Source organism: Mustela lutreola, chromosome 3 (genome assembly GCF_030435805.1).
Source record: "Mustela lutreola isolate mMusLut2 chromosome 3, mMusLut2.pri, whole genome shotgun sequence".
Taxonomy (NCBI): Eukaryota; Metazoa; Chordata; class Mammalia; order Carnivora; family Mustelidae; genus Mustela; species Mustela lutreola.
Window position 1 is genome coordinate 210,721,339 of NC_081292.1, and position 20,421 is coordinate 210,741,759.

The window sequence follows — 20,421 nt, forward strand, 5'->3', positions numbered from 1 at the left end:
TTAAAAAAAAATGTCTTTTTTTTTCTTTTTAAAGATTTTATTCACCTATTTGACAGACGGGGATCACAAGTAGGCAGAGAGGCAGAGAGAGGAGGAAGCAGGCTCCTTGCCCAGCAGAGAGCCTGATGCGGACTCGATCCCAGGACCCTGAGATCATGACCTGAGCTGAAGGCAGCGGCTTAACCCACTGAGCCACCAAGGCGCCCCCAAAAATGTCTTATTTTTTCTACATAAAGCTTGTACTATGTCTGCTGAGGTAAGTTGTGCTAAAATCGTTGCCTGCTCTCAGCAACAAAACATCCACACTTCTCAGAAGACGGCGAGTTCAGAATAAGAGCCGAGTCTTCTCCAGCAGTAAGCGCTGAACCAGCTAACATTGTTCACAATTTCCGACACTGACCTTTTCACACAGGATTTCTGTCCTCCAGTTTTTATTTTATAATGTTTATACTATTATGAAATCTGGCTATTGGCGGGCACTTATGTATTTCATTTTACATGTCACAAAGTAAGTCTTGCCTATTTCACACAAAGAATATTTCCGTCTCACGCTGAAGTTAAACTCTCACGTTCTTCAGAGTTTCCTAGGGAACCGTGTCCCCCATTTAACTTCTTGAACTTATAGTGTGACTTGAACCATTAATTTACCAAGGTGTATATTTAAAATCAGGAAAACCCAGGTCTATTATTTAATAGACCAATGTTATCAGAAATGTCATCGCTGAAGCTGCAGGAAAGAAAGGTCTCCTGATTAACCCCTCCTCACAATTTGCACTCACACCCGCTCTCTAGAAACACTTTTTCTCCCCTTTCCACCAACACATGCCCCTCTCCACCCTTGAGGGAGACAGAGAGAGCGAGAGAGGGAGAGAATGCTTCAGCTGAGAAGAGTCACGCAGCTCCTGAGGAACCAGGACTCAGCCCCGCTCTATCATAAGGAAACAAATGTGAGAAAAGATAAGAAAATTCAATGAGAAAGCAATAAAAAGAACCATAGAAAATGCTCTGAGTGACTGGGCAGCACAAGAAAAAAGACAGAGTTCACAGGAGGAAGCAGACGCAGCTCTTGAAAGATGATTAGTGACACTTAGAGGCCACCGAGGTTTCCGAACTTGGACACGATGCTTCATCGAGTAGAACTTAAAACAGAATTTTCTGTTGTAACAAGCCTCCTCCCTCTCAAAAGTTTTCACGCAAGTGTCTGCGATGCTGATTTCATCCTAAATGTTGCCTCTAAATCGTACCTCGTTGGAAAGCGCCGCAGGGAGGGCAGTCAGACTCCGCCATCCCACTCACACGGGCCCGGGGACATTGCCATGGCACAAATGCCTGCTCTCCAACGAGCACTCGGACTGTCCCACCTCGGAGTGGCCCTCATGCTGTCCCCCAGCTGCTCAGGCATCGTGCTCCAAACACCGTCCTCTGTAATGACTGACTTTTCCTCTGACTTTAACAAAGACCTATGTCCTCAAAACTTTATATATTTTTTCAGTCCAGAAATCTTTTCAGATTCTGTTCTTTTTCACTATTTTTCCTTCTCCTTATTTTTTCTTGTTGTCCTGTGGACTGTCTCTTTCCTTCACATAAAGTCCGTCACCTATTTTCCATTAAAAACATTTTTTAAGCTCTCTTGAGTTTATGGTTTCCTATCATTTTTCCACTTGTTTCCTTCCCTTCGAGTTAAGTTCCTTGAGTTTTCTGTCTTGTATTTCCTTTTCCCGCTCATTGCGGTCTGACTTCTTCCCCCATCAGAGAAATCACTTTCCCTCAAATCGCCCTAATTGCCTGCATTAGGAGTGCGATGAGGTATTGGATCTCTTCTGTCCCGCGTCCCCGCGCTGTTTGTGATGGCACCGGACGCGGCGCGGGGAACCCAGCAGCCTTGAGTCCCAGCAGGGGTCTCTGTTACGTCTTCCCGTTTGGTGGCCAGGTTCATGTCTTGCTTCTCCAGCGCTCCGTAAGGGCTCCTGTCTTCCTCTCCTATTCTTGGCCTCTCTGCTAACTACTTTCTTTCTCCCTGGCTTTGACAAAGACCTAACAATTCTATCTCTCCCTTCGCACTTCAGAAATCTTCTCAGGAGCGTAGGCCCACATCTCCCACCTCCTGCCAGACTTGAGGAGTGGGAGTCAATAGGCGCTGACATCCCGCAGGAGCGACTCTGGCCCTGCTGCCTCCGTGCCTGTTGTCCTTCTGTTATCACCAGCTGAGGTGATCGCATCATCCCCCTCCTAAATTGGGGATGATTGTCCGTACTTTCTTGACTAAATGCTTCCTTCAATGATTTACAATTACTATTTATTATTGTTACTTTTAAAGACTTTACATACTTGAGAGAGGAGAGAGCACGAGCAGGGGACTGGCAGAGGGAGAAGCAGACTCCCTGGGCGCAAGGAGTCTGACTCAGGCCTCAATCCCAGGACCCAGCCTATGGCAGACGCTTACCTGCCTCAGCGACCCGTGCATCCCACGGTGATTTATTCTGAAGCTGAGAAGGCTCTATCTCCTCCTTGTAGTAGCCTCATTACTCCTCGTTTGTATGATACCTCTACTACCAGCCTAACTGGTCTTATCTGTCAATTTACTGTTTATGCTCTGAAAAGACACTTGATGTTGAATGTGAAACGACATGTGCTTTTGTGTAACATGGTCCCTGGAGTCCTTACTAATTTTGAACCTGCAGTTCATGAATTTGAGGTTCCTTCTTGTTATATCTTTGATAGGGAAAGTATCAAGATGGAATGGTCGTGCTTGTAAGTGCTCACTCCTCGGTAAGCAATTAGTATTGTTTGCTGCTATTATTATGAGTCTCCTTAGTTTAAGACCATTCAAAGACTTCCCATTACTGTAAGGATAAAACTCAGAGTCTCTATAACACATTAACTTCTGCAGCCTCATCTTATACTGTACAACAGAAGCCCTAATTTCAGTCAGATGCTTTTTCTTCTCCTTCTTGCATGGTTAATTAACTACTTGCAGATCTATTAAAATGCACCTCAAAATGCGCCCACTCTAAGAGGGCGGAAGGGAAGAGTGTATGAGGAAAGACTGCAAAGGGTCAGAATGTCACAGAACATCGGTAAGTTCTAGATCTTCTTTGGGGTGGAGGTTACAGAGTAATACATGTTTGTCAGAAGTCATCAACCTGTAGAGTTAACACATCTGCTTTATTGTATATAAATTATATACAATATATTGTCTTTATATTTATATACAATAATTTAATTTATTTATATATAATAAAGCATAATTTATATACAATTATAAATTATATATATTATATATTATAAATGATAAATTATATATAATATAAATTATGTTTTATTGTATATAAATTATACCTCACTAATATGATTAAAAATGATTTCATATGGAAACACTCAGTAACTCTCCTCTCCCTGGGCTGAGATATGTGACCACATGTGAACTTCAACAGCATCTATATATACATTCCTCATGGCACTTCTTCCAATGTCTTGCCCAGCACTAAGCATACTATGAATCCCCCTGTAAACTCTAGGACACTCATTTTTATTTCTATATCTCCAACATCTAGTATAAGAGTCCCAAACACAGTAGGACTTCAAAGCATATTTATGGAATTAGTGAATAAATTAATTACACACTGAGATCATAATTATAATTTCAGATTGGAACTTTATAATGCTGAATTATATGATTAAACAATTATAATTTTAATGAAGGGTTAGGAGAACATGTAATATTGTGTGATATGTCTATTTTATACAATCAAAGGTTAGTATGCCACACCCAATTGCTGGTAATAACCATATAACTTTATTGTAAGATTGATGATGTTTATGCCAACGCATTGGCATTAAATCTTAAAGTCAGAGTGCATATTGCCTAGAGAACTTATTCTCATTCTGTAGGAAACAAAGATCAGTTAAGAACTGTCATCCACTCATTACAAGGAATCTCTGTAAAGCCCTGAGTATGAAGAATATCTCGAAATGGAAAATTTTGATGAGAAAATGGTAACCCTACTGTCAACAGCACTGCCAATTCCAAATACACCAACAACAGCACGGGCTAGAAGGAACCATTATTCCCAACTGAAAGAGGTGCTTATGAGGGTCATTGCTAATGTGTTCTAGGATACAAAATACCAAGGAGTGTAGCCCTATAAAAAAACACATGTATTCCAGGAGGCAAGGCTCCTGAAGATTATACATGGGATGACGTTCGTCCTCTAAAATGTCGAATAGAAGGCCAAAAAACATGACTTTTAGGGAACCTATCCGCAGTCAGTTAAAAATTATTCACTTTGATAACCCACTCACATAAAGTGTTCTTATTCTCAGACTAGGAAGAGATACAAAGTTCAATATATTCTACCCTAAACTAATAGTATATGTATATCACATATGAATTAAAGAAAATATAAATGAAAAATGATACACAACCCTGGAGCACAGTTCTTTCGTGTTAGACAAAACAGAATCTTATCTTAGATTTTCCAGTTACTGTTCCTTTGAAGCCTAGAGTTTCTCCTAAAGGAAAATGCTTTAACTCTCCCTCTGATGAACTGTTACCCATTATTAGACTCACATGACCTAGTCCCTCCACAATTGGACAAAAACTAGATATATGATCCAAGGGCAGCCCATCCTCAAATCGAAGAATCACTTGTCATGTTTGGAATGAAAGGTGAACTTGGCCAACATGGTTGCCAGTTTGGGCTTGAGGGTGTCAAACAAGGGTGTCGGGGGCATTGATAGATGCTGAAGCTGAACAGTCTTAAGACACAGAATACAGAGGGAGGAGTGCGCTGTAGAAGGCTTGATACACTCAAGTTATAAGGGTATCAAAATTATAAGAAAGCAAAACTAATGAGATAGAGAAAAGATACAAAGAAGATGAAGTATAGGTATGTGTAGCTGTGTCTTAGTTATTAAAACAACAAAAAAAAAAAGCCACTGGTTCAAAGACCAAAGTGTAGCTCAACTCCAATAAGTTATTTTGCATCCAGTCTTCTCTGGATTCTCCATGTATGTATATCACTCCAAAAAACATGCAAACTCTTAAATTAATTGAGACTTAGTTTCTTGAAACCAAAACAAACAACCAAATTAAGAAACATAAATAAAATGACTTTCTATACATTTTAGTCATCAGAACACAAAGTTTCCAGTTAATATTTTACTTACCTAAAATATAGGGATAACAACTGTTTAAGAAACAAAGATGTGTCTAGGAAGTAAACCAAATTTTATAAAAATCATCATCATTATTACTACATGATATTCTTTCAGCATAAAGAATTTATTAAATTATTAATTTATTAAAGAAATTTCAGCTGAATTTCTCTAATTCAGCTGAAAAAAGGTGATAGCAAATGAATTAGCTCATATTTCCTTCTGAACGACATGAAAGTCTGTACGCACAACGTTATAAACGGAAATCAGAATGATCACTTTATTCCTTCTGAAGCTCTTAATATAGCCAGAAAAAAATTCTGTGAATACCACTATTCACCACGAAATCTTTTTAAAAAGTACTAAGATATCAAAGAGCAATAAAATATATCAATATAAGTTCTAAAATTTTACACTTATATTTGGGAAGGAAAATTTTATTTTTTCAAGTTAATCTTTTATTGAGGTAAAATTGGTATTAAAGCATTATATCAGTTTCAGATGCACAACATAATAATTTGTATACACTGCAAAGTGATCGACACATGAGTATCATTACCGTCTGTTACCATACGATTGACCCCTTCACCCTTTTTGCTCCCCTCCCAACCCTCTTCCTCTCTGATAGCCACCAATCTGTCCTCTAAATCTGCATCTATGAGTTTTGTGTGTTTTGATTTTTAGACTCCACATATAATTGAATCCTATGATACTTGTCTTTCTCTATCAGACATATTTCACTCAGCATAAGACCCTCAAGGTCCATCCATGTTGTTGCAAATGGCAAGATTCCCTCCTTTTTATGGCTGCGTACTATTCCACCATGTATATCTACCCCATCTCACTTATCCCTCATCCATAAATGAACCAAGTTGTTTCCGTATATTGACTATTGTAAGTAATACTGCAGTGAACATAGGGGTGCATATATCTTTTTGAATTAGTTTTCATCTTCTTCAGATAAATATCCAAAAGTGGAATAGCTGGCTCATATGGTAGTTCTAATGTCTTGCAGAATCTCTACACGCCACTCTGAGCCGAAGGCAGAGGCTTTAACCCACTGAGCCACTCAGGCACCCCAATAACACTTTTTAAAAAATTATGTCAGTCAGCATACAGTACATCATTAGTTTTTGACACGGTGCTCCATGATTCATTGTTTGCCTATAACACCCAGTGCTCCATGCAATCTGTGCCCACCACCAGGGTCACCCATTCCCCCATGCCCCTCCCTTCTAAAATCCTCAGTTTGTTTCCCGGAATCCATAGTCTCTCATGGTCCGTCTCCCGCTCTGATTCCCTCCCTTCATTTTTCCCTTCCTTCTCCTAATGTCCTCCATGCTACTCCTTATGCTCCACAAATAAGTGAAACCGTAAGATAATTGACTCTCTGCTTGACTTATTTCACTCAGCATAATTTCTTCCAGGTCTGTCAATGTTGATACAAAAGTTGGGTATTCATCCTTTCTGATGGCTGCAAATATTCCATTGTATATATGAACCATATCTTCTTTATTCATTTGTCCATGGAAGGGCATCTTGGTTCTTTCCACAGTTTGGTGACTGTGGTCATTGCTGCTATGAACATTGGGGTACAGATGGCCCTTCTTTTTACTACATGTATATCTCTGGGGTAAATATTCAGTAGTGCAGTTGCTGGGTCATAGGATATCTCTATTTTTAATTTTTTTAAAGATTTTATCTGTTTATTTGACAGAGAGAGATCACAAGTAGGCAGAGAGGCAGGCAGAGAGAGAGGAGGAAGCAGGCTCCCCACTGAGCAGAGAGCCCGATGTGGGGCTCGATCCCAGGACCCTGGGATCATGACCTGAGCCGAAGGCAGAAGCTTAATTCACTAAGGCACCCAGGTGCCCCTATTTTTAATTTTTTTAGGTACCTCCACACTGTTTTCCAAAATGGCTGAACCAACTTGCATTCCCCCCAACAGTGTGAGAGGGTTTCCTTTTCTCCACATCTTCTCCAACACTTCTTTCTTGCCTTGTTAATTTTGGCCATTCTAACTGGTGTAAGGTGGTATCTCAATGTGGTTTTGCTTTGAATTTCCCTGATGGCTATTGATGATGAACATTTTTTCATGTGTCTGTTAGCCATTTGTATGTCTTCTTTGGAGAGGTGTCTGTTCATGTCTTCTGCCCATTTTTTGACTTGATTATTTGTTTTTTGGGTGTTGAGCTTGAGAAATTCTTTATAGATCTTTATAGATCTTGGATATCAGACTTTTGTCTGCAGTGTCATTTGTAAATATTTTCTCCCATTCTGTGGGTTGCCTCTTTGTTTTTTGCTTTTTATTTTAATGAAGTCCCAAAAGTTCGTTTTTGCATTTGTTTCCCTTGCTTTTGGAGACATGTCTTGAAAGAAGTTGCTGTGGCTGATGTCAAAGAGGTTATTGCCTATGTTCTCCTCTAGGCTTTTGATGGATTCCTGTCTCACGTTGAGGTCTTCCATCATTTTGAGATTATCTTTGTGTATGGTGTAAGAGAATGGTCAAATTTCATTCTTCTGTATATAGCTGTTCAATTTCCCCAGCATCATTTATTTAAAAGACTGTCTTTTTTCCTTTGGATATTTTTTTCCAGCTTTGTTGAAGATTAGCTGACCATAGAGTTGTGGGTCCATATCTGGGCTTTCCATTCTCTTCCATTGATCTATGTGTTTGTTATTGTGCCAGTACCATGCTGTCTTGGTGATCACAGCTTTGTAATACACCTTGAAATCAGGCAACATGATGCCCCCAGCTTTGGTTTTCTTTTTCAACATTTCCTTGGTGATTTGGGGTCTTTTCTGGTTCCATACAAATTTTAGGATTGTTTGTTCCACCGCTTTGAAAAATGCCATTGATATTTTGCTTGGGTGGTATTGAAAGTATAGATTACTCTGAGCAGCATAGACATTTTAATAATGTTTATTCTTCTAATCTATGAGCATGGATTGCTTTTTCATCTTTTTGTGTCTTCTTCAGTTTCTTTCGTTAGTGTTTTGTAGTTCCTAGAGTATAGGTCATTTACCTCTTTGGTTAGGTTTATTCCAAGGTATCTTATAGTTTTTAGTGATATTATAAATGGAATTGATTCTTTAATTTCTCTTTCTACAATTACATTGTTAGTGTATAGAAAAGCAACTGATACCTGTGCATTGATTTTGTATCCTGCCCCATATGAGTTCTATTTGGGAATGGAGTGTTGGGTTTTCCACATAGAGTATCATGTCATCTGCAAAGAAAGAGAGTTTGACTTCTTCTTTGCCAATTTGAATAGCTTTTATTTTCCTAAAATAAATAAATTAAATATTTTTTAAGTAAAAAAAAGTCTTTTAATTTTCCCTTTGATTTCTTGATTGGCTCACTGGTTGTTTGGTAGCATGTTGTTTAATCTCCATATATTTGTGATTATCCAAGTTTTCTTGTTTCTTTCTAGTTTCATACCATTGTGGTCAGAAAAATGCTTGATATGTTCTTAAATTTATTAAGACCTGTTTTGTGGTCTAACATGATCAATCCTTCAGAATGTTTCATGTACACTTGATAAGAATGTGTATTCTGCTGCTTTTGGTTGGAATGTTTTGTATATACCTATTAAGACCATCCAGTCTAATGTGTCATTTAATGCTGATGCTTCCTTACTGATTTTCTGTCTGATGATCTATCCATTGGTATAAGTGGGGTATTAAAGTAATACTAATTACTCTAATTAATTAATTAATAAGCATACTACTAATTGCTATTAATAGTAATACTACTATTGTTTTATTGCTCTCGATCTCTCCCTTTAGGTCTATAAATATTTGCTTTATATTTTTAGCTGTTCCTATTTTGGGTGTGTAATATTTACAGTGGTTATATTCTCTTGTTGGAATCTTCCCTTTGTCATTATGTAATGCCTTCTCTTTTATTACAGTCTTTATTTTAAAGTCTGTGTGTGTGTGTGTGTGTGTGTGTGTGTGAGATAAAAGTATACCTACACCAGCTTTTTGTTTTCATTTGCATGGAAAATATTTTTCTATCCCTTCGCTTTCAGTCTATGTGTATATCCTTAGACCTGAAGTTAGTCTTTTATAGGCAACATATAGATAAGTCTTATTTTTTTTAAGTTTAGTTTTTTTTAGTAATCTCTATACCCAGCATGGGGCCTGAACCCACAACCCTGAGTTCAAGAGTCACACACTCCTCTAAGCCTGTCAGCACCCCCAGACAAGTATTATTGTTTTTATCCCATCATCTATTCCATGTTTTTTTGATTGGAGAATTTAATCCATTTACATTTAAAGTAATTATTGATAGATTTGTACTTATTGCCATTCTGTAACGTTTTCTGTAGTTCCTTTCTGTTCCTTCTTCTTTTCTTATTCTCTTCCCTTGTGGTTTCATAAATTTCTTTAGTATTATGCTTAATTCTTTTCTCATAATCTTTTCTGTATTCACTATACTTTTTTCTTTGTGGTTTCTGTGAGGTTCACATACAATGGCCTATAGCACTCTAAGTAATAGCACTTAAATTTAAACATATTCTAATAACTCTACATTTTTTATTCCCCCCTGTTTTATGACTTTAATGTCACATTTCACCTTTTTCTTTTATGTATGCCTTAACTAATTATTGTAGTTTGGTTAATTATACTACTTTTGTCTTTCAACTTTCACACGAGCATTGTAGGTGGTGAATCCACTACCCTTCCTATATATTTGTCTTTACAAGAACTATTTTTACTTTCTCATGTTTTCTTCTTTTGAAAAGATTTTTATTTATTTATCTGCGTGAGAGAGCCCAAGTCGGGGGTGGAGCAGAGGGAGAGGGACAAACAGACTCCCTGAAGAGTGTGGAGCCTGATGTGGGTCTGAATCCCATGACCCCAAGATCATGACCTGAGGCAAAACCAAGTGTCAGATGCTTTACCAACTAAGTCACCCATGTGCCCCTACTTTCTTATGCTTTCTTACTACTAATTAGCCCCTCTTCTCTTCAGCTTAAAGAAACCCTTTTCTTTAATATTTCTTGTAAAGCCATTTTAGTGGTGATGAATTCCTTTAGCTTTTGCTTGTCTGGAAAACATTTTATCTCTTCTTCAATTCTGAATGAAAAGTGTGCTGAGTACAGTATTTTTAGAAGGGTTTTCCTTTCAATACTTTGACTATATCATGCTAGTCTTTCTGACCTGCAGAGTTTTTGCTGAAAAATCAGCTGATATTCTTACAGGGGTTCCCTTGTTTGTAACATTTTTTTTTTTCTCTTGCTGCTTTTAAGTTTTTTAACTTTTGGCATTTAAATTAAATTAAACTTAATTTAATTTAATTAAAATGAGTCATGGCATGGATCTCTGGGTTCACCTTATTTGAACTTTCTGTGCTTCCCGAACCTGTTTCCTTCCCCAAGTTAGGAAAGTCTTTAGCCATAATTTCTTCAAGTAAGTTTTCTAACCTTCCTCTCTTCTCCTTCTAGGATCTCTATGATGCAAATATTATCCTGCTTGATGTTGTCCAATAGGCCTCTTAAGCTATCTTCACTTTTTAAAATTCTTTTGTTGTTGTTGTTGTTACTGCTCTAATTAGGTGAGTTCCACTGCCCTGTCTTGCAGATTGCTGATTTGTTGTTCTGCTTTATTAGTCTGTTGTTACCCCCTTTCATGCACTTTTCAGTTCAGTTATTGTATTCTTCAGGTCTGTGACTTCTATTTGGTACTTTCTTGTACTATCTATCTTCTTGTTGAAGTACTATACCCTGTGTCCATCCGTTCTTCTCCTGAGTTCAGTGAGAATCTTTATGACTGGAGTTCCTGGGTGGCTCAGTGGGTTAGGCCTTTGCCTTCAACTCAGGTCATGATCTCGGGGTCCTGGGATCAAGCCCTGCCTCTGGCCCTCTGTTCATAAGGGAGTCTGCTTCCACAACCCCCCCTCCCACCTCTTTGCCTACTTGTGATCTCTTTCTGTCAAATAACTAAATAAAGTCTTTTTTTTTTTATTTTAAAGAATCTTTATGACCATTACCCTGAATTCCTTATCAAGCGGAATATTACCATCTCTGTTTTATTCAAGGCTTTTTCTAGGTCTTTGTCTTGTTTTTCTCATTTGTAACAAATTTCTCCATTTCCTCTGTTTTCTTGATGCTCTGTGTTTATTTCTATATATGAGGCAAAACAGTTACCTCTTCCACTATTGGAAGAGTGGCCTTGTATAGGAGGTGAAACTTATCATTCAACTTTGTCCTATCTCTTGGTTGCTTCTCTAACCTTTGTGATTGTCTAGCAGCCTAATTTATTCTTGATAGATCTCAGTTGTTGGGGGACCTGGACATGCTTCAAAGGAAATGGTCTCAGTCAGCACCCAGACACAGGGTGATTGGAATTCAGGCAGCAGGTTTTAAAGGATGCAAATACATAGAGTCTTATGAGACTGCAGACATAGACTCTGCTGACTTCCAGACCAGCCGGTCTGGAGGTGTTATCTGGGCAACAGTTGCAATGATTAGGGTTTCAGATGTGCAAACAAGCTCCTTTCTAGGAGGTACCAATGAGCTGCAGCAAGCAAAGGAAACACTTGCAGGTGGTGTCTCCCTGTCTACATTTCTTGAGATGCCTCTGTAGCCTTGAGATGTGTGTCAAACTGAAATCTACCCAGGAATCTTAAATGGGCATTTTTCATGTGCAGTATTATGTGTTTCTTCTCCCTGGGGTGTGGTATCCTGACCAGAACTGTCTTTCTGAGAATTTCAGCTCTGTGGGGTCCAGGATGGGACCGGAGCAAACCAGCAGGATGGCACCAGAGCAGCACAATCAAGAAGCCTGCCTGTGTGGATTGCATTGAAGCTCTGGCTCTAGCAAAGCCTGGGAATGAGTGCTTGGGGCAGGGCATGTCTGTGGCTATAGTGAGGTTGTGCCCATACATGCCTGCCTGTATAGAAAATGGTCCTCTCCAGCACCTCTTTCCCCAAGTAAAATCCCAATTAATCCCTGCCCCTTTGGCTGATGCTTTAAGATTAGCAACTGAATCACCTCTACACATAATCTAATCACCTCTCTAACTGCTGTCTTTGAGCTAGTTCCCAGGACAAGTGAGCCTTGTGTATGAGCACCTCAAAGGACAATCTCAGATCACACATCTCCCCAGGTCCTGTGATGTAAATCCTGTTGGTTTCCAGATCCACACATTTTTCAGGTCTCATCTCTCTGGTGCAGGTCCTAAGGGTTAAGGTGCCTGAAATTGGGGCACAAACCCTTTGTTCCTCAGGGAGAGGATCCAGGATTACGAGATCCTTCTCTATTGTGTGTCACCACACTCGGGGGAGATTTTTGACAAGACCCTGTCTCTGCCTTTGCTACTCATCTCAATGTAGCCCTTTTACCTCTTTTTGTGGAGGAAGCTGTTGGGTCAGTTTTCAGTTCCCGTTTACTGGGAATTATTTCACATGTAGTTGTAAATTTGTTGTGACCATGGAGGGAAGGGAGTTCATGGTCTTCCTATGCTGTCATTTTGTACTATCCTCAACAAAATTTCTACTGACAATTTGACATAATATATCTTACATCAGATTAAATCTTTTTTCCAGCAATCTCTGTAAAACTATTCAGGTACACAGAACAGAATAAACACAAATGAACTTCCTTTGTTTAGAAGAATACATAATAAAGGCACAAATCCTTCTTATATTGAATGTTAATCCCACTGTATACATATGCATATCCTGTTTCATCACATAACTGGGTGGACTCAAAGAGTGATACAATAGATTGTAATAACTTTATCTGTCCGCTTTCCTTCACTGAGCCAATGTTTTTCTTTTCCCATGAGAACGCCCTGCAGCAGTAGAGCACCAAAGACTGTTTCACCCTTACAGCGAGTAGATCATGAAATACAGGAAAGTGCTCTGTATTTCGGGAGTATGAGCATAGAAAGAAAGGACTTCAGAAAAGTAGAGGAAAATTTTAAAATATGTAATAGCATGAAGAAGGATGTTCTTTGAGATACAGCATAACTTGGAAACGGAATATACCTTTTACCAAGTGTGATGTGGGGAAACTAGAAGGGGAATTGGGAAAGCAACTCAAATAAACTTTTCCTGGGGGTGGTCTTATTAAATCCATTTCAAGGCAGAACTGTTTGAAAAATTCAAACCTTGACACCTCTAGATAAATGGACAGAAGTTCCAAACACAAATAAAAATATAATTATGTATTGTCTTTTTAAAAACCTTTCCTTAAAATTTGAGGATATATCAGCTATACATCACACTCATTCTGACTTAGCCTTCCTGAAGAAGACTATGGGTTTCTTTATTTAAAAAAAAAATGTTTTGGATCTCATCTTCATAAAGTGATGCCAAAGTGTTCTCACTTAAAAACTGACTTCACAACTATTCCTTTTTGATTAACCTTTAACATTTGATATTATCTAATCCACTGAAATTTTGTTTAACTAAAACAGTTGTTATAAACCTAGGAAAAATGTCCACATTTGACAAATATTCATATACAGCATTTTAGATCATTCATACTCATTTGGCATTTACTTATAAACGTGCCTTATAGCATTTGGGCCATTAGCTGGATATTTTTTTATTTGCCCTGAGATGATCAGATAAACCATCATACATTTGAATATTTAATCACAATTAGCTGGGAGTTATTCTTTCTATGTTCTACTTCATGAATACAGTGTAAAAGTTACTCAAACTATGATTTGACTTTTTGATAATAGTCACCAAAAGCCATATGAGGTGATATCTCACTGTGGTTTTGATTTGAATTTCCCTAGAGATCCCTAATGCTAAGCATCTTTTCATATAACTATTGGCCATTTGTATGTCTTATTTGGAAAAATGTGGAATCATGGGTTTTGAACATTTTTTCATTGGATTATTTATTTTTATTATTGAGTTGAATGATTTCCTTCTATATGTATGTATTAACCCCTTATCAGATATATAGTTTGCAAATATTTTCTTCCATTCCATAGGTTGCCTTTTCACTTCATTGACTGTTTCCTTTGTTGTGCAGAGTCTTTTCAGTTAGATGTAGTAGTACTTGTTTCTTTTGCTTTTGTTGCCTATGCTTTTGGTGTTAAAATCATGAAATCATTTCCAAGAAGAGTGTCAAGTTTTTCTGCATATTTTCTTCTAGGAGTTTTATAATTTCAGGTTCTTATACTTGAATCTTCAATCTATTTGGACTTTATTTTGTGTATAGTATAATACTCTAATTTCATTCTGTTGCATGTGGCTATCTAATTTTCCAGCACCATTTGGTGAAGACTCTATCCTTTTTCCATTGTGTACTCTAGGACCCCTGTTGAAGGTCAGTTGACTCTCTATGCATGGGCTCTTTCTTCTGTCCCATGGTTTTTATATCTGTTCTTTTGCCACTATGAAAGTGTTTGGAGACTGTAGCTATGAAACATGTTTTAAAATCAGGAAATGTGAGGTATTTGAGCATTATTCTTAATTTTCCAGATAATTTTGGCCATTAGGGGTTGTTTGTGGTTCCTATGAATTTCAGGATTTTTTTTTCTTTTTCTGTGAAAAACGTCATTGGAATTTGATTTAAAAAAAAAAAAAAAACTACATTGAATCTGTAGATCATTGTACTCTGTGGATTGAATCAAATGAACATTTCAACAATGTTAATTCTCCTAATCCATGAATTTGGATGTCTTTCCATTCATTTGTCTTCCTTAATTTCTTTCAATAATGTTTTATATAGTTTTCAGTAGACAAATCTTTCACCTCTTTGGTTAAATTTATTCCTAAGTGTTTTATTCTTTTTGATAGTATTTTAAATTAGAATTGTTTTCTTAATTTCCTTTTCAGATTGCCCACTGCTAGTATATAGAAAAAATAATTTTTGTATGTTGATTTTGTATCCCATAACTTTGCTGAATATTTAAATTAGTTCTAACAGTTTGTGTGTGTGCGTGTGACATTTATGTATACAATCGTGTCATCTGAGAAAGATAATCTTACTTATTCTTTTCAAATTTGGATGGATTTTACATTATTTTCTTGCCTAATTATTCTGGCTGGGAGTTCTGGTACTATGTTGAGTAGAAGTGAAGAGAATGGACATCTTTGCCTTGGTCCTGATCTTATATAAAAAAAAAAAATCCAGTTTTTCATCATTGAGTATACTGTTACCTGTGGACTTGTCATGTATGGTCTTTATTATGTTGAGGTAGGTTGTGTCTATGTTGATTTTTTGAGAGCTTTTAACATGAAAAAAAAAAACCTCTTTTGTCAAATGCCTTTTCTAAGTCTATTGAGATGATCATACAATTTTTATCCTTCGTTCGGTCAGGACGTTGTATCATATTAATTGACTGCATATGTCGAACCAACCTTTCATCCCAGAGATAAACCCCACTTGATTGTGGTGTTGTACAACCCTTTTAATATGTTGTTTCATTCAGTTTGATAGTATTTTGTTGAGAATTTTTATAACTATGTTTACCAAGACATTGGCCTGTATTTTTCTTTCATTGAAGTGTCCTTGTCTGGTTGACATCAAGGTAATGCTGGCCTTGTAAAATGAGTTTGGAAGTGTTCCCTCATCTTCCATTTTTGACAAGAGTTTGAGAAGCACTGGTGCTAGTTTTTTGATAAATATTTTATAGATTCACCTGAAAGCCATCTGGTCCTGGGATTTCTGTGTTGGGAGAATTTTGATTACTGATTCAATCTCCTTACTCATTATTAATCTGTTCAAATTTTATGTCTTCATGATTCAGTTTTGGTAGGTAGTATGTTCCTAGGAATTCATCCATTTCTTCTAGATTATCCAATATGTTGGTGTATAATTGTTCTTCATAGTCTCTTTTGACTCTGTATTTCTTTTCTTTTTTTTTTTTTAAAGATTTTATTTATTTATTTGTAAGAGAGAGAGAGTGAGAGCGAGCACAGGCAGACAGAGTGGAAGGCAGAGTCAGAGGGAGAAGCAGGCTCCCTGCGGAGCAAGGAGCCCGATGCGGGACTCGATCCCAGGACGCTGGGATCATGACCTGAGCCGAAGGCAGCTGCTTAACCAACTGAGCCACCCAGGCGTCCCTGACTTTGTATTTCTGTGGTATCAGTTGTAATGTTTCCTTCTCTTTCATTTCTAATTTTATACCTTTGAGTCTTTTTTTTTCTTAGTTTGTCTAGTAGGTTTGTCCATTTTATCTTTTAAATAAAAACAACTTCTACTTTCATTGGTCTTTTCTATTGTTTTTCTACTCTATTTATTTCTACCCTGTCTTTGCTACTTCCAAGGGGATCCCTCCTGGTACTGGGTCCCACTTGTGGGCACACTCACTGTCTGATGCACAGGTGTCTTTTCTGCAGCGCCGTTTATGATGTAGAAGGCAGTCGCAGAACAGGGTCCCCAGTATGGCACATGTTGAGCAGCACCACCTCTGGTGTTTGAGAAGCAGGCCAGACTCCTGTGCCTGTGACTCCAGGAACTGAAGAGCAGGCACTTGTGGGGTGGCCACAAAGACAGGATCTGGAGTTCAGGGGCATGTGGAGTGGCTATGATTCTAAGGTATGGAGGTTGCATGGATTTGGAATGAGATTGGTCGTCCTGGCCCCAGGCCAGTGCAACCGTGCTTCTTGGGGGAAGAGCAGCAGGAGCAGCTCCCTCTCCAGGGCTCTGCAGCAACATGTCTACTGGGTAGCTTAGCGGCAGAAGCTACCAGTGTCTTCTCTGAAGCAGGCTGCTGCGGTCCATGCCAATGAACACTACAGGGGCCTCCACTGAGTGGTGGGGCGGTGAATCCACAACTGTGCTGCAGGCTGTTGAGGTCCTCCATGGCAAAGGCTGCCAGTTTCCTTCACAGAGAGGGCCCTGGAGACCACAGTGGCTGCTCCTGATAGCCCTTGCCCTCCTCCTTTCCCAGCCCCCTCCAGACCTCTCGGCTATGCTGCTGATGACAGTGATCCTTCCTGGTTACTCTCCACTTCTTGCTCCACTGTGCTGCTACGGGTTCTTTTTTTTTTTTTTTTTTTTTTTTTTTATTATTTTTTATTTTTTATAAACATATATTTTTTATATACATATATTTTTATCCCCAGGTCTGTGAATCACCAGGTTTACACACTTCACAGCACTCACCAAATCACATACCCTCCCCAATGTCCATAATCCCACCCCCTTCTCCCCAACCCCCTCCCCCCGGCAACCCTCAGTTTGTTTTGTGAGATTAAGAGTCACTTATGGTTTGTCTCCCTCCCAATCCCATCTTGTTTCATTTATTCTTCTACCCACTTAAGCCTCCATGTTGCATCACCACTTCCTCATATCAGGGAGATCATATGATAGTTGTCTTTCTCTGCTTGACTTATTTCGCTAAGCATGATACGCTCTAGTTCCATCCATGTTGTTGCAAATGGCAAGATTTCATTTCTTTTGATGGCTGCATAGTATTCCATTGTGTATATATACCACATCTTCTTGATCCATTCATCTGTTGATGGACATCTAGGTTCTTTCCATAGTTTGGCTATTGTGGACATTGCTGCTATAAACATTCGGGTGCATGTGTCCCTTTGGATCACTACATTTGTATCTTTAGGGTAAATACCCAATAGTGCAATTGCTGGGTCATAGGGCAGTTCTATTTTCAACATTTTGAGGAACCTCCATGCTGTTTTCCAGAGTGGCTGCACCAGCTTGCATTCCCACCAACAGTGTAGGAGGGTTCCCCTTTCTCCGCATCCTCGCCAGCATCTGTCATTTCCTGACTTGTTGATTTTAGCCATTCTGACTGGTGTGAGGTGATATCTCATTGTGGTTTTGATTTGTATTTCCCTGATGCCAAGTGATATGGAGCACTTTTTCATGTGTCTGTTGGCCATCTGGATGTCTTCTTTGCAGAAATGTCTGTTCATGTCTTCTGCCCATTTCTTGATTGGATTATTTGTTCTTTGGGTGTTGAGTTTGCTAAGTTCTTTATAGATTCTGGACACTAGTCCTTTATCTGATATGTCGTTTGCAAATATCTTCTCCCATTCTGTCAGTTGTCTTTTGATTTTGTTAACTGTTTCCTTTGCTGTGCAAAAGCTTTTGATCTTGATGAAATCCCAGTAGTTCATTTTTTCCCTTGCTTCCCTTGCCTTTTGCGTTGTTCCTAGGAAGATGTTGCTGCGGCAGAGGTCGAAGAGGTTGCTGCCCGTGTTCTCCTCAAGGATTTTGATGGATTCCTTTCGTACATTGAGGTCCTTCATCCATTTTGAGTCTATTTTCGTGTGTGGTGTAAGGAAATGGTCCAATTTCATTTTTCTGCATGTGGCTGTCCAATTTTCCCAGCACCATTTATTGAAAAGGCTGTCTTTTTTCCATTGGACATTCTTTCCTGCTTTGTCGAAGATTAGTTGACCATAGAGTTGAGGGTCTATTTCTGGGCTCTCTATTCTGTTCCATTGATCTATGTGTCTGTTTTTGTGCCAGACCATGCTGTCTTGATGATGACAGCTTTGTAATAGAGCTTGAAGTCCGGAATTGTGATGCCACCAACGTTGGCTTTCTTTTTCAATATCCCTTTGGCTATTCGAGGTCTTTTCTGGTTCCATATAAATTTTAGAATTATTTGTTCCATTTCTTTGAAAAAGATGGATGGTACTTTGATAGGAATTGCATTAAATGTGTAGATTGCTTTAGGTAGCATAGACATTTTCACAATATTTATTCTTCCAATCCAGGAGCATGGAACATTTTTCCATTTCTTTGTGTCTTCCTCAATTTCTTTCATGAGTACTTTATAGTTTTCTGAGTATAGATTCTGTGTCTCTTTGGTTAGGTTTATTCCTAGGTATCTTATGGTTTTGGATGCAATTGTAAATGGGATTGACTCCTTAATATCTCTTTCTTCTGTCTTGCTGTTGGTGTAGAGAAATGCAACTGATTTCTGTGCATTGATTTTATATCCTGACACTTTACTGAATTCCTGTATAAGTTCTAGCAGTTTTGGAGTGGAGTCTTTTGGGTTTTCCACATATAGTATCATATCATCTGCGAAGAGTGATAATTTGACTTCTTCTTTGCCGATTTGGATGCCTTTAATTTCCTTTTGTTGTCTGATTGCTGAGGCTAGGACCTCTAGTACGATGTTGAATAGCAGTGGTGATAATGGACATCCCTGCCGTGTTCCTGACCTTAGCGGAAAAGCTTTCAGTTTTTCTCCATTGAGAATGATATTTGCGGTGGGTTTTTCATAGATGGCTTTGATGATATTGAGGTATGTGCCCTCTATCCCTACACTTTGAAGAGTTTTGATCAGGAAGGGATGTTGTACTTTGTCAAATGCTTTTTCAGCATCTATTGAGAGTATCATATGGTTCTTGTTCTTACTTTTATTGATGTGTTGTATCACATTGACTGATTTGCGGATGTTGAACCAACCTTGCAGCCCTGGAATAAATCCCACTTGGTCGTGGTGAATAATCTTTTTAATGTACTGTTGAATCCGATTGGCTAGTATTTTGTTGAGTATTTTCGCATCTGTGTTCATCAAGGATATCGGTCTATAGCTCTCTTTTTTGGTGGGATCCTTGTCTGGTTTTGGGATCAAGGTGATGCTGGCCTCATAAAATGAGTTTGGAAGTTTTCCTTCCATTTCTATTTTTTGGAACAGTTTCAGGAGAATAGGAATTAGTTCTTCTTTAAATGTTTGGTAGAATTCCCCCGGGAAGCCGTCTGGCCCTGGGCTTTTGTTTGTTTGGAGATTTTTAATGACTGTTTCAATCTCCTTACTGGTTATGGGTCTGTTCAGGCTTTCTATTTCTTCATGGTTCAGTTGTGGTAGTTTATATGTTTCTAGGAATGCATCCATTTCTTCCAGATTGTCAAATTTATTGCCGTAGAGTTGCTCATAGTATGTTCTTATAATAGTTTGTATTTCCTTGGTGTTAGTTGTGATCTCTCCTCTTTCATTCATGATTTTATTTATTTGGGTCCTTTCTCTTTTCTTTTTGATAAGTCGGGCCAGGGGTTTATCAATTTTATTAATTCTTTCAAAGAACCAGCTCCTAGTTTCGTTGATTTGTTCTATTGTTTTTTTGGTTTCTATTTCATTGATTTCTGCTCTGATCTTTATGATTTCTCTTCTCCTGCTGGGCTTAGGGTTTCTTTCTTGTTCCTTCTCCAGCTCCTTTAGGTGTAGGGTTAGGTTGTGTACCTGAGACCTTTCTTGTTTCTTGAGAAAGGCTTGTACCGCTATATATTTTCCTCTCAGGACTGCCTTTGTTGTGTCCCACAGATTTTGAACCGTTGTATTTTCATTATCATTTGTTT